Source organism: Chrysochloris asiatica, unplaced genomic scaffold, assembly GCF_000296735.1.
Source record: "Chrysochloris asiatica unplaced genomic scaffold, ChrAsi1.0 scaffold00251, whole genome shotgun sequence".
Taxonomy (NCBI): domain Eukaryota; kingdom Metazoa; phylum Chordata; class Mammalia; order Afrosoricida; family Chrysochloridae; genus Chrysochloris; species Chrysochloris asiatica.
The window spans coordinates 755,074-767,961 of record NW_006408769.1 but is presented as its reverse complement, the minus strand read 5'-3'; the positions used below and the strand labels follow the sequence as shown (position 1 = coordinate 767,961).

Below are 12,888 nucleotides of genomic sequence, written 5' to 3'. Positions count from 1 at the left end.
TCTGTCCTCCCTATAGTAAAATGGCAACTCCCTCCCTCCAGTGGTTCATGCCAAAAAGCTTGGAGTCATCCTTGACTCTTCTTTTCTAAACTTTCATTTGATCCATTAGTACATTCTATTGGCTCTGCCTTCAAACCATACTCTAAATCCAATAAACTCTTCCTTCACTAAGTCTTCCTGCACTTGTGGCCACCATCGTCTCTCACCAGGCTATAGCAATATGTCTCTTTTCTCTGTTTCTACCCTTTTGCTTATTTAGAGCTCCCCACAATTTTCCAAAACTCTAAAAAGTCCCACACAATCTGTCTGTCTCCATTACCTCAGTGGTTCATCGATTACTCCCTTTTGCTTATTCTGTTCTAGCCACACTGCCCTCCTGGCTGTTTCTTGAACAAGCTCAGCATGCTCCTGCTTCTGGGCCTTTATACTTGCTGGTCTCTCTGTATATAACACTCTTCATCTCCTCTCTCTCTCTCTGCTCCTTCAGACTTTGCTCACTTTCATCTGGATGATGTCTTCTCATAGCAAGCAATTCACACTTGCAGGTCCCTCCCTCCACCCCCTCTCCCTTGCCTTATTTTTCTCTGTGGTGTTTGTCACCATTTGACCTCCCATGTGTCAATCAATGTCTGACAGAGGAGGCACACAACGGATATGTACTGGATGACCAAATGCAGCTCTATATTTACTGACTCAGAAAAACATTCCTTGCATTTTCTTGAAAGAGAAAAGTAGTTGCCAAAGAGCCGAGAGATGTGATTCCATCTGCTAAAATTATCTTTATATGTTGTAGCCAGAGGGACATGTCTGGAGATATGAACACCAGAATGCTCCCAGAGGTTGTCCTTGAGCACTGGGTTGCAGGACCTCAGATGATTTGCCATGAGCATGCATTATTACTTTTACAATCAGAAATAGAATATAGTATATAACAGTAAAGCATTTTGAAACAAACACATTAAAACACAGAAGTGTGTACTCACATGAACTCTTGAAAGGCTCAAACACAGAATCCTACTAGAAGGGTCCTGGCAAATCTCACAACTCTCTAGTGACATAGGTGGCTTTTTGAGCCCAGCTGCAAGAGAAGGTGAGAGGCTCTGGACTGCTTGCAAGCCAGACCTCATTCCTCCCCTCCAGTCATGTGTTAGACAAGAATATTGAAAGTGCCATGGACTGCCAGAAGGACAAACGAATCTGTACAGCCAGAACGCTCCTAAGAAACCAGGACATGTTATCAAGAGGGACCAGTCCCTGGAGAAGAACATCATGTTTGTAAAGTAGAGGGTCAGGGAAAAAGACCCCCAATGGGATGGACCGATACAGTGACAAAAACTAATGAACTCAAATATAACAATTGTAAGGATGGCATGGAATCAGGAGGTGTTTTGTTCTGTTGTGCATAGGGTCACTGTGTGTTGGAACTGACTCCATGGTACCTGACAACAATAATAATAACAACAGTCACACCGTACAGTCAGGTTAAGAAAAGTCAAGCAGAATCTCCCACCCCCACGCAGATCACTGTGAAGAACTGGCCTGCTTGTCATTGTTCTCAGCTATACATGCACAGAAGCCAGAGAGCTGGCAAGGCCCTCTTTCATGGTTGTGTAATGCAAGGATTTGATTCCACAAACGGCATAAGGCCAGTTGATTATGTCAAACCTGGCTGTCACTGGGTGGCTGAAGGAGGGCAGCCATCTCCTCATCCCAACCACTGCACATCAAATTCTACTGTTTTCATTAGTAGGTAACTGAAGATCTCAAAATAAGATTGTGGCGATCTGGGAGGCAGCTGCTTGTAACCCATGTCAGGGACCTCTGTTGACACAGAGTGGTCCACTGGAAAGTTCATTGAGATCTTGGAGAGGCGGCTGATGGGACTGCCTGTGAAGCCAGTGATGAAAATTGATGGATGTTGTTAGGCTTGGGGATAAGAGGTGTTATACAGAGACTCACTCTCCCCATCACATCTGTACCTTGCTCCAGCAGTCTTTTCATCATGCAACTTCACCCAACAGCAAGGTAGCTATCACTCCCTTTAAAGATGAGGAAATAGAGGATATAAAAGAGGAGACAAGAAAGAAGTTGGGAGGGACCAGAGACTTTTGAGAGGGAGGTCAGAGCTCTGAGGCTTGACAGCTGGCATGTCCCTCTGGATCCAGAGGCAAAGAGTCTATAGAAGCACGAAGCAGGAGGAACAAGCCTTTAAGTATCATAGGCACCAGAACCAGACCTGAGCCCTCATTCAGAGGTTCCAACCTGCAAGGAGGGTCAAGCCCCTCTGAGATGGTCTACTCAGAAAAATGCATGTTAAAGCAAACAGAAGTAGGCACCCACATGGGCTCTAGAAAGGCTCACACACACAAAAGTCTGCTAGAAGGGTCCTGGCAAATCTTGCAACTATCTACAACTGCCTAGTGAAATGGGTATCTGGGGAATAACCTTATCTCCACTTCTGGGTTCTTTGGCAATCTCCCCTTCTCCCCCCATTTGTGCTATTTCTCTCTGTGTCTAATCTGCTGCTCTTTCCATATTTCAAAAGTCACTAGGTTTAGAATAATTGTTATCAGGACTGACTGTGAGGGTTTGAAATGTAAAGGTAGATGTTTGTAGCAAAAGAAAGGGAGTGATTGACTTTGCAGTCAAGGAGCCGAGGTCCCTGGGACCATCAAGGGAGAAGAACGGAGTGTGGGAGCCTACCCAGAGAAGCAGTGATGCCAGAGATGGAGGCAGAGATGATGACGTGGAAAGATGGAGCAGCTGGGGACTCTAGACCCAGTGAGGGAGAGGGGCTGTGTGCTGATGACTGGGGGTGGGGGGGGGTTGGGGGAGCGGGGTGCAGGCTTGCAGAGTATACCCTTTGGTTGGTTGATGATGCATGGAGGGGACTGTAACCACGGCAGTGAAACGATATACGATAGGATGAATGTAAAGTTAATGTTCTCCCATGTAAACTATCACATAATTCACACACACAAAAGTCACTAGGTTTAAAACGCACCTTACACTGGTCTCATTGACATAACAAAGAAACCTCTCATCTCATATGGGATTACATCAACAGGTGTATTGTTGTTAGTTGCCACAGAAATGATTTTGATTCATAGCAACTCCATGTGACAGAGCAGAACTGCCCCATAGGTTTTTCTAGCTGTAATCTTCATAGAAAGGAGCTCTGGTACTGTAGTGGTTATGAGTCGAGCTGCTAACCTCAAGGTCACCAGTTCGATACTACCAGCCTTTCCACGTAAGAAAGATGAGGCTTTATGGTCCCATAAAGATTTACAGTCTTGGAAAGCCTATATGGGTTTCTATGAGATGGAAGCAACTCCACGGCACACCACCACCACCACCACCAATCTTCATAGGGGCAAACTGTCCAGCTTTTTTCCCTAATGGAGCCACTAGGTACATTAGAGCCCCCAAACTTTCAGTTAGCAGCCAAGCACTCAACCCTGAGCCACGCAGGGTTCCTTCCACAGGCAAAGAGGTTAGAATTCTAGCACACATTTTGGGGGAGACAGTTCAATTTATTATAGGTAGCAAAAGAAGCCTTTCAATCAGTCATCTTAGGGTCTAGAATCCCACTGAAGCCTCCAGGTCAAAACCCCCAAATCCTCAGACCAATGTATCCATCAGTGGGGTACAGGGAAGGTGGAGATACTATGTCAGAGATAAACAGGGGTCTTTACTACAGGACCCTGTATGTAAGCCTATATGAACAACGTGCATTGCAAACCCTCAAGAGGTGCTCACTCAAGGTCAGATTTCCCCATTCCTCCAAGCCAACTCTACCTGCATGCTGTCTGCATGTAGGTCCCCCCAAGTTTCTCTCACCATTTCCATGTGTTCCTCTCTGTGATGGCACTTTGCAGGTTCAGAAAACAGAATGCCCCTCATCCTCCAGGTGGCCATCAGCCTATGACTTCCTGGTGCAGGAGAATGAAAGCCTGTCTTCCAGTCAGGACAGAGTCAGAAGCACAACTGATACTCTAGACCCTCCTGCAGGATCATTCTGAGACCACGGCTTTGCCTGAAAATTCACCTTTCCACCTTTGATCATGTTTCCTCCTCTCCCATATGGCCTGGCCGGGAGAATGTCTTTAAGAAATTACTTGTACACTATTCTTGTCTCAGGCCTAAGCCAACTCTTCATATAGATGCTCCAGTATGCCTCCAGCTGCCTGGGTAGACTGCAACATCTGTCAAATTCAGTAGAACAGATAAACCAAGGGATAGCAAGGTGGTCCGTCTGTCTAAGACAAATGCTTTATCAGGTGGACACTGGTCTGGTCCAGGAAGGCAATGGTCACACTAGCGTTCATCAAGGTGAGGGGCCGGGGGCTCTCCTGGTACAGCTCAGGCCTGACTGTCAGACAAGTGGAGATGGATTCTTCTCCTGCCCACTTTCCACTCCGTCCCCCAGCCTCCATTTCAAGAACACCTCACTCCCATTGTCTGGAGCTTCACTCAAGAACAGGATTCTCCTCTGAGATCCATAGCCACCAGACACCTTTGTCACTGACTATCTACAGCTATTGGGACTGACTTCACATACCTGTAGTTTCACAAGGAATCCAAGGCTATGATTTGGATGCCACACTTTCAGCATCCATCCCTACTCCAGGTTTTCCAAGGAAAACGCCTTCACAGGCTTACCAGACGTAGCAAAGAAAAATACAGGACCTTTAAACTTTTACCCAAATCCATAATAAATGCTTAAAAAAAAAAAAAGAAACTATAGAGGACCTTCAGTTAAACTTGAATCTCAGCTAAATGAATACATTTTTTAGTGTAAGTATGTACCATGCAGTATTTGAGAGCTGGTATTATCAATAACTTTATATGCATATGAAAGCTGGACAGTGAATAAGGAAGATCGTAGAATAATTGATGTTTTTGAGTTATGGTGTTGGAGGAGAATATTAAAAGTACCACAGACTGCCACAAGAACAAACCAATCTGTGTTGGAAGAAGTATAGCTACAATGCCCCTTGGAAGTCAGGATGGCCAGACTTCAACTCTCGTACTTCAAACATATTTGCAGGAGGGACCAGTCCCTGGAGAAGAATACCATGTTTGTTAAAATGGATGGTCAGAGAAAATGAGAAAGACCCCAAACTAGATGGATTGGCACAGTGGCAGCAACAATGGGCTCAAGCATGGCAACAATTGTGAGGTTGGCCCAGGACCGGGCAGTGTTTCGTTCTATAGTGCACAGGGTTGCTATGAGTGGGTACTGACTTGGTGGCACCTAACAACAACAACAACAAAAATTACTTGTGATTGATCTGAAATCAAAATTTAACTGGTCCTCTTGTATTTTATTTAGAATCCCTACCCCTTCATTCCTCTCTCACTAACATGGTGCTGTTGTGTGGACACGGTTTATTTCTCCCCTGAATAAGAGCACATGATCCAGGTCTGACCAAAAAGCTCAGGGTTGATTTTTTCTGAGTATGGGCACAAAATTCACACCTGACAAAAGCCTAACCAATGAGAACACCACATATCCCAATCCACAGGGATTGGTCAAGTCTGCACACATGATTCAGACTAGGCCAAAGGGATTCAGTCCTAGGATATCTGGTGAGAACAAAACACACACACACACACCTCTTTCTGCTGACATTGGTGAAATATGAGGGTGAGAACCTGACACTGCTGAGACGATTTCACCTCATTGCAGGAAGATACTGTTTAAGAAACAAGTCAGTACAGAGAAAAACAGAGCCAGGAAATGAAGTAAGAGAAAAGGGGTCCTAACAACATCATTCTGAGTACCTGGATCAAACCATGTCAGAAGCTCTTGACTTTTCAGTTACATGAACAGTAAATTCTTCTTGTGCCTATGCCAATTTGAGCTTGTTTTCTGTTATGGGCTACCAAATAAGTCCTTAACAATCCAGCTTCCTTTCACTTTACCCACTCCTAGCATAATACAGGGCCCAGCGAGCATACAGAGAACATGCAAGTTGCATAGTCCCTTAATTTTATCCTTTACTGCATTGAAATATGACTGGATTATTTAAATTTAGGCTTTCAAGTGAAACAGGCCCAGTCCCCATCCTAGCTCTGTCCCATAATCATGCGTTTGTGAGTCTCAATTTTTTTTTCATCTGTAAAACAAGGAGGTTGTTGTGTGCTATTTAGCCAATCCTGGCATATAGCTGCCCTATAGGGCTAAAACTGCTCCACAGGTTTGTCTAGGCTGTAAGGGAACAGAGCTCCAGGTCTTTTCTTCTGCAGAGTCAATGGTGCGTTGGAACCACCAACCTTTCAGATGGCAGTAGAGTGCTCATCCACTTGCCACCAGGATTCCTTAAAATGAGGATATTTATACTTGTGTCTGGGGTAACCATATAATTTTATAGCCCAAATCGGGACACTCTGAGAGTGAACCATTTGTTGCTGTTGAGTCCACCCAAACTCATGGCAACCCATGTGTGTCAAATTAGCACTGGGCTCCATAGGGTTGTCCATGGCTGATTTCTTAGTGCGGGTTTTTTTTTTGGTTTTGTTTTAGTTTTCTTCCTATGGGTAGACTTGAACCTCCAACCTTTTGGTTATCAGCCACAGAGTTATTAATAAGAAGGCCAAGGCACCAGGAGTGATTAAAGCTGTCTTGGTAAACAGAACCATGCGGTTGCCTTTCCCACAATTGACCTGCCCATTCCTCCAGCTCCTGTCACTCTTCCCTTCCATTCTGTGCACCCTCCTTTCTCTTCATCACTGTCCTCTGCCCAGGACACTTCTCCCACTCTCCTAGCTACCTCCCAATTCATCCTTCTGGCCTCTGGTTTAATGTTCCCTCTCAGAGAAGCCATCTTGGACTCCCCAGACTTGGTAGGGTACCCCACTTGTGTTTCACAGGCCACCATCCTAGCCCACAGCCAGAATGTATCTCTACTCCTTGGTGATCACCACCAGTCTCATCATTTGGCTAGATAAATTTGTTGAGGGCATGGACCGGACATTTTTTCTTCATTATTGAAGATCCTGTAGACCTGGCATACTGCCTGGAACATAAAACAACAGCCAAGAAATAAACAGCTAACCCTCTTTTTCCTTATCTCTGAGGTTCTGTGTTTTCTTCATGTGCAGACAAAGTTATTCTGGGTGAGATGTCAAGCTGGGACAAATGGGATAGGAACCTTAGGGTGGGGAGGGTTTGGGGTAGGAGTAAGACCTGCCCCTGATGGGCCCAAGGCATGCTGATAATATTCTTGGAGTCAGTAACTCCAGGGACAAAGGTCCCAGGAGGTGCAGCCCAACTCAGCATTCCCCCAGGCGGCAACGCGGCAACACGGCAGCAGCAGCAGCAGCAGCAGCAGCAGCAGCAGCAGCAGCAGCAGCAGCAGCAGCAGCAGCAGCAGCAATGTGCTGGCCCCGAGACAGCTTTCATTGATCTGGGGCCAGCATGGACTGAACCTGGGCCAGCTGCCTATTTCAGAATCCAGCTGGCTCCCACTCAAGACACAGGCCTGGCGTCTACAGCCTCAGCCAGCTCCATCACCATCGGTGGCCAAGTCACTGTCCAGAATGCAAACGGGACAGGTGCAGAAGGACTCTCTCCCAACTGAGACCAAGGCTTCCTCACATCCCATATACAGAGTGTCCTCTAGGATCTCTGGGACCCACCCACAGTGTTTCCCTGGGTCACCCCAAGGCAGCCTCCTAATCTTATATCTGAGTTTATGTAGGCCAGCGGCCTGCAATCAGCCATGTGGGGAATAATTAGCCACCCCAGCTCCCTGGCTCACACCCAATCCCAACGACATACTACTTCTCTATTTTCACTGGATCCCTCCATGCTCTGGAGCCCTCAGTGACTCCCTACTTCTTACCAACTCAAATCTTTCTGTAGTCCTACCATACCTGCCTGGAGTACTGGCATGTTGCTGTAGGATAAATAATGTACCTCAAGATCAGAATGTCGGTGGTTCAAACCCAACAGCTGCTCCTCAGAAACCGTATACAGGGTCCCTATGAGTTGGAACCAACTCCATGGCACTTAAAAAAAAAAACCACAATGTAACAACCCATCTGCCAAGACCTGCTCACTGGTTTTATTGGAGAGGGAGGTAGTGGGGGAAGAGAGAAAGCTGGCCTCAGTTTCCATGTTTGTACAAAGAGAAGGGGCAAGGTAAGACAAGGTCTCTAAGGACTTCCCTGCTACAACAGCCCTTGATTTACCAGGCTCATGATAGGGTCAATTAAGCCAGGCTCCAACCTCCATCCTTCTGTTGTTTTCCAAAGGGTCGTCTTAAAAACTCAAACTAACTGGTTGCCACTGAGTCGATCCAACTCATGATGACCCCATTTGTGTCAGAGCAGAACTGTGCTCACAGGGCTTTCAGGGGCTGCTGTTTTGGAAGAAAATCACCAGGCCTTTAGGCCAAGTGCATTAACCATTGGCACCACCCAGGAACTCCCAACACCCATAAAGCCTTTTGAAGCTGCTTGTCTCAGGAGGCAAACATGCTTTAGAGCAAAGAAATAAGTTTGAAAAATATGAATCAGCACCCAGCTCTTTTAATCCCCCAAATCCTTCCTGATCCATGGAAACCACAGAAGTTGTGAGTTGAGTGTGACTATAAAAAGAGAAGTGATCTTGGGAGGAGGAGAAGATTGGTTGGCTGAATGGGCTGCTCTGCCACTCTACTTCCACTTCTGCCTTACCCCCACCAACCAGAGAGTCAGGAGATGCAAAGTCTTACGTTGTACACTGAGAATGGCAAACAGTCAGGACTTCATAACATTGGCCAGACTACTTATGCCTCAAAACGAACAATTATCAGGCTAACTTAAAACTATGATGCATCCAAACAGCCATGAAAGGAGCCCTGGTGGTGGGGTGAGTTACGAGTTGGGCTGCTAACCACAAGGTCAGCAGTTTGGATCCATCAGCTGCTCTCGAGAGAAAGATGAGGCTTTCTGCTTCCATAAAGATTTACGGCCTCTGACACCCTATATAGGGTTGCTGGGAGTCAGTACTGACACCACGGAGCACCACCACCACCACCACCACTCATGAATTCAAAGTGGTGCTACAAAGAGCAAGTGGCATCACCAGGTCCTGTCTGAGACTGCTGTGTGATGCTAGGCAGGTTGCTAAACTTCTTATGCCTCACTTTCTTCATCTGTATCCTGGGAGATTTGTTGTTGTTAAGTGCAGTTGAGTCAGTTCTGACCTTTAGTGACCCTGTATAGGGCTTCAGAGGAGCAACTGGTGAGCTTGAACTGCCAACCTTGCAGTTCAAACTGACTTCACAGTCCAGAGCATTAACCCACAGCACCACACCAGGACTCATATAATTAATTACCATATCTAAATCATGGAGCGGTTGTGAGGATTAAGTCAGGTGATATTTGTAAAGCCCTTAGAACATTGCCTGGTTCACCTGAAGCTCTAGATGAGTGTGTGGTCAATAAAGGAAAATAAAAGGTAATATAACGTATGCAAAGGAGTCCTAGTGTGGTGCTGTAGGATAAGTACTTGACTGCAAGGTCAGTTTGACCCGCTAGTTTGGTGGTTTAAATTTATCAGCTGCTCCTCATGCACCCAATACAGGGTTGCTAGTAGTTGGAACCGACTCGATGACACTTAACAACAACAGCAACAACAATGTATGCTCACAAAGCACTGGCAGTATAACAAGAGGGGCAGCGGTGGCTAAGTGGTGGAATTCGCACTTTTCATTTGGGAGTCTGGGGTTTGATTCCTGGCTAATGTACCTCATCTCATATGCAGCCACCGCCAGTCTGTCATGCAGGTCTACATGGTGCTATGATCTCTCTAGACTACGGCAAACCAGAAAAAAAGTCCTGACAATCGACTTCTGAAAATCAGCCAGTATTGACGCCTATGAAAACAGCAGTCTTATCCACAAGCAATCATGGAGATGGCACAGGACGAAGCAGCCTTTTGTTCCATTGTGCAATGCAGCTAACAACAACCATATAAAAGAAGAATGTTTCCAAACACCTTTAACATTTATTGGGTCTATAGCATAGGAGGGTACGAACATATGTGGATTTTTTTTGCTTCTTCTATTAGACATGTGTCAGTCTTACATGAGGTACTTATATGGTCTTATATTATTTGTTCAAACAAAAGGTTCCGTATGAGGCAGTGACGCTGGGTCCAACAATCCTGGAAAAGGTCAGGCCTTTTCTGAAAATGGGAAGACTGGACTGGCATGAGGGGTCTCTCATGGCACAAGGTTGAAAGAGGGCAAAGGGCTCCACTCCAAAGTGATTAGTTTGCCATGCGCCTTTATAGAAGAACAAGAACTGACCAGACTCAATCTACCATTTCCTAGGAGATGAACCCTCACAGAGGCCCCACTGATTATAGGACAGTACTAGCAAGGCACACCTCTGTCTTAGTAGTACCTCTGAGCAAGGTGGTATATGGTCAGACCAAGGAAGTGAACTGTGAACTGACCACTCAGGACTTCCAGAGCAAAGTACTATAGGGAACACTGGACTGAAGAAAAGCAAAACCAAATAAAAACTTATTAGCAAACTGTAGGCTTATAAAGCTCTATTATACAACAAATTAAACAAGTTTAATCCTTAAAAAAGGAAGTCAAGACAGTCAATGGTTACTGTACTCAAATGATGATTGGTTCATGGGGACTCCTTACAATAGTCTTTCTATTTCAATATATGTCTAAAATGTCTATAACAAATAACTTTAATAAATAATTAAGAAACTGCCTGAAATTCAGTGATTTGAGTTGGGATCATCTTGGGAAAAGTAATCAAGTCCAAGACACACCAAGAATCAACTAGTCGGTAACCAGGATCCTGTGATGCCGGGTTCTGATAAGTCTCTAGATTTCTTCTACATACAGTGAGATTACAGCAAAACAGGAAAGGACCAAATGGTGTGCAGCCCTAATTATGGACCAGTCATTGCCCTAAGTGCTTCTGTGTCACAATGACTGTGAGGTACACACTACTCTTCTGCCCATTCTATAAGGAAATTGAGGCACAGAGTGGGTAACAAACTTGATCAAATGGCTATTATAAGTGGTGGCACTGAAACAGCAGGTACAAGGCTGTACTCTAAACAACCTGCAGAACTCTCTCTACATTTCAGCCCAGAACAGATCTCAGCCTGATCGGGTCGAGTCAAGAAACAAGGAGGCTAAAGGTGTTCAGCCAACTCCGCATCTGTGAAACAGGTTGAGAAGTAAAATCAGAGATAAGTTGTTAACTGTTAAATTTGCTTTCATGTGTCTGATATACATCTGTATCCCCAGTCCCATTTATTTATGTGAACTTAACTTGAAATAAGAGCTCAAATCTATCAGCTATGTAAGTTGAGTGAAGTGAGTGATGAACAAAGTACAAATGGGTATAGCTGCTCCTCTCCATTCATGGAAGTCACCTGGACATCAGTGAATTTCATCAGAACCAGTGCTCTCATCCCCCACATCAGGCCTTCTGCCCTCACTGCCCCACGTGGGTCTGTGCATTGGCTCTAATGGAAACTTCTCTGCAGGATTCTCAGGATGCAAGCTTGTGATTTGGCTCTGGGCTTAGACACATGATACATCCCAGGTCCAAAGAGAAGAGGGAAGTTCAGAGGCATGGTGTCGTTCCCTGAGACCCTCTGGATGTTTCAGATTCATCAAGATAGCCACAAACTGCGGAGCAATTTTTTCTTAAATCTCTGCTTCAGATTCAGACACCAGAGGAGAAAACTATCTTGACATCGCAGATTTTTTTTTTTTTTTCACTATCAAGTAGACTCCGATTCATAAGGACACTAGCGGACACAGTAGAACTGCCCCCATAGTTTCCACATTTTAAATGTGGAAAATTTTAAAGAGGAAGACTGCCACATCTTTCTCCCATGGAACAACTGCTAACCTTTTGATTAGAAGTCCAGCTTTAAGCATTGTGCCACCAAAGCTCTTTACTCCACCAGGGCTCTAATAATGTTGCTGTTAAGTGCTATTGAGTAAGACCAGAAGAGTTGTGGATGATATCAAGAACATCATACAGGAAAAAAGCAAACGTTAAAAAGACAGAAAAGAAAGAAAAGACCAAAGTGGATGTCAGAAAAGATTCTGAAACTTGCTTTTACACTCAGAGAAGCTAAAGCAACGGGAAGAAACGATGCCATAAAAATGTTCAACAGAAAATTTCAAAGGGCATCTTTAGAAAACAAACTCAAATGTTCAAAGACCTGGAGTTAAAAACCAAAAGGAAAGCACATGCTCAGCATTTCTCAGTTGAAAGACCTGAAAACACTGAAGCCTTGACTTGTAATATTGAAGCAGTCTATGAGCAAAATATTGAATGATATAGGAAGCATCAAGAGAAGATGGAAGGAATACACAGTCACTGTAACAAAAAGAACTGGTCGATGCTCAATCATTCAATCATGGTATTGAAGGAAGAAGTCCAAAGTGCACTGAAGACACTGGTGAATAAAACAAGACTCCAGGAATTGATGGAAAACAAATCGAAATGTTTCAACTGATGCTGTGCTGGAGGCCCTCACTTGTCCATGTCATGAAATTTGCAAGACAGGTACTCGACCAACTGATTGGTAGTGCCCATTCCAAAAAAAGGTGACCCAAAAGAGTGCAAAAATCATCTGACAAATCATTAATATTAATATTCAAGTAAAATTTTGCTGAAGATCAACAGGGAGCTGCCAGAAATTCAAGTCAGATTCAAAAGAGGATGTGGAACAAGAGATATCACTGCTGATGTTATTAGGATCCTGGCTGAAAGTGGAGAGTACCAAAAAGATTTTACTGTGCAAAGGTAACTTGACTATGTGAATCATAACTAACATTGTGAAAAATGGGTATTCCAGAACATTTAATTGTGCTCATGAGGAACCTGTGCATAGTCCAA

The 12,888-nt window shown here is 44.7% G+C and overlaps 1 protein-coding gene across 1 annotated transcript in view; it reads right to left on the bottom strand.

Moving 5' to 3' along the window:
- Positions 1-12,888, bottom strand: part of NKD1 (naked cuticle homolog 1 (Drosophila)) — a 143,297-nt gene that overhangs the window by 54,472 nt on the left and 75,937 nt on the right. The gene's annotated exons all lie outside the window — the stretch shown is intronic.